The sequence below is a fragment of the Schistocerca cancellata genome, chromosome 12 (assembly GCF_023864275.1).
Source record: "Schistocerca cancellata isolate TAMUIC-IGC-003103 chromosome 12, iqSchCanc2.1, whole genome shotgun sequence".
Taxonomy (NCBI): domain Eukaryota; kingdom Metazoa; phylum Arthropoda; class Insecta; order Orthoptera; family Acrididae; genus Schistocerca; species Schistocerca cancellata.
Genome location: NC_064637.1, coordinates 52,664,875 through 52,667,194, shown reverse-complemented (window position 1 = coordinate 52,667,194; position 2,320 = coordinate 52,664,875). Strand labels below are relative to the sequence as shown.

The following is a 2,320-nucleotide window of genomic DNA, read 5'->3' as shown; positions in this document are numbered from 1 at the left end:
TGCCCCGACCGGGACTCGAACGCGGGATCTCCTGCTTATATGGCAGACGCTCTATCCGTCTGAGCCACCGAGGACACAGATTAATAGCGTGACTGCAGGGACTTATCCCTTGCACGCTTCCCGTGAGACTCACATTCCCAACTGTCCACAATTTTACATATGTATTGTACCTGTTCCTTCGAAAACAAGTTACTGTCTTCGTATATATACACTCCTGGAAATGGAAAAAAGAACACATTGACACCGTTGTGTCAGACCCACCATACTTGCTCCGGACACTGCGAGAGGGCTGTACAAGCAATGATCACACGCACGGCACAGCGGACACACCAGGAACCGCGGTGTTGGCCGTCGAATGGCGCTAGCTGCGCAGCATTTGTGCACCGCCGCCGTCAGTGTCAGCCAGTTTGCCGTGGCATACGGAGCTCCATCGCAGTCTTTAACACTGGTAGCATGCCGCGACAGCGTGGACGTGAACCGTATGTGCAGTTGACGGACTTTGAGCGAGGGCGTATAGTGGGCATGCGGGAGGCCGGGTGGACGTACCGCCGAATAGCTCAACACGTGGGGCGTGAGGTCTCCACAGTACATCGATGTTGTCGCCAGTGGTCGGCGGAAGGTGCACGTGCCCGTCGACCTGGGACCGGACCGCAGCGACACACGGATGCACGCCAAGACCGTAGGATCCTACGCAGTGCCGTAGGGGACCGCACCGCCACTTCCCAGCAAATTAGGGACACTGTTGCTCCTGGTGTATCGGCGAGGACCATTCGCAACCGTCTCCATGAAGCTGGGCTACGGTCCCGCACACCGTTAGGCCGTCTTCCGCTCACGCCGCAACATCGTGCAGCCCGCCTCCAGTGGTGTCGAGACAGGCGTGAATGGAGGGACGAATGGAGGCGTGTCGTCTTCAGCGATGAGAGTCGCTTCTGCCTTGGTGCCAATGACGGTCGTATGCGTGTTTGGCGCCGTGCAGGTGAGCGCCACAATCAGAACTGCATACGACCGAGGCACACAGGGCCAACAGCCGGCATCATGGTGTGGGGAGCGATCTCCTACACTGGCCGTACACCACTGGTGATCGTCGAGGGGACACTGAATAGTGCACGGTACATCCAAACCGTCATCAAACCCATCGTTCTACCATTCCTAGACCGGCAAGGGAACTTGCTGTTCCAACAGGACAATGCACGTCCGCATGTATCCCGTGCCACCCAACGTGCTCTAGAAGGTGTAAGTCAACTACCCTGGCCAGCAAGATCTCCGGATCTGTCCCCCATTGAGCATGTTTGGGACTGGATGAAGCGTCGTCTCACGCGGTCTGCACGTCCAGCACGAACGCTGGTCCAACTGAGGCGCCAGGTGGAAATGGCATGGCAAGCCGTTCCACAGGACTACATCCAGCATCTCTACGATCGTCTCCATGGGAGAATAGCAGCCTGCATTGCTGCGAAAGGTGGATATACACTGTACTAGTGCCGACATTGTGCATGCTCTGTTGCCTGTGTCTATGTGCCTGTGGTTCTGTCAGTGTGATCATGTGATGTATCTGACCCCAGGAATGTGTCAATAAAGTTTCCCCTTCCTGGGACAATGAATTCACGGTGTTCTTATTTCAATTTCCAGGAGTGTAGCTAAAGGCTACCCAGCCATTGATCATCGTCTGTGCGAATGCGCACAGGTTGCCCAAACTCATACGGGAATCGCCGAAGCGTGTGCGAGTAATGAGTGGGTGGGAAAATGTCTATAAGGTACATTACATATGTAGAATTGTGGACAGTTGGGAATGTGCGTCTCACGGGAAGCGTGCAAGGGAAAAGTCCCTGCAGTCGCGCTATTCATCTGTGTCCTCGGTGGCTCAGATGGATAGAGCGTCTGCCATGTAAGCAGGAGATCCCGGGTTCGAGTCCCGGTCGGGGCACACATTTTCAGCTGTCGTCATCGAGGTATATCAACAACACCTGTCGGCAGCTGAGGTTTACAGTTAGTCATCATTTATTCCAGGGAAAAGCTGCACGGTCATCAACAGTAACTGTTCTTTCTAGAACAAGTTACTGTCTTCGTATATATTCTAGATAATGACATAAATATTAGACACCGTTGATAGTGCACCGGGCAATACTAAACAACCATAAAACAAATCGCTAACGGAGCCACAAATGAAAGAAAACATAGTGCCGCATATAATCAGCGCCCTCTGTTAGCGCTAATTTTATAGGTAATAATGTGGGGAATGCGAACCAAACACTGCGTTCTTTCGCAATAGTCTTAAAAAATGCAAAGAATCTACTGAAGAGAGTGCCTACACAACACCTGTCCA

The 2,320-nt window shown here is 53.0% G+C and overlaps 1 non-coding gene across 1 annotated transcript; it reads left to right on the top strand.

The window, feature by feature from the left end:
- Positions 1 to 1,847: 1,847 nt before the first annotated feature.
- Positions 1,848 to 1,921, top strand: Trnat-ugu (transfer RNA threonine (anticodon UGU)). The gene has a single exon. It is a non-coding gene; the product is annotated as a tRNA-Thr (tRNA).
- Positions 1,922 to 2,320: the final 399 nt, after the last annotated feature.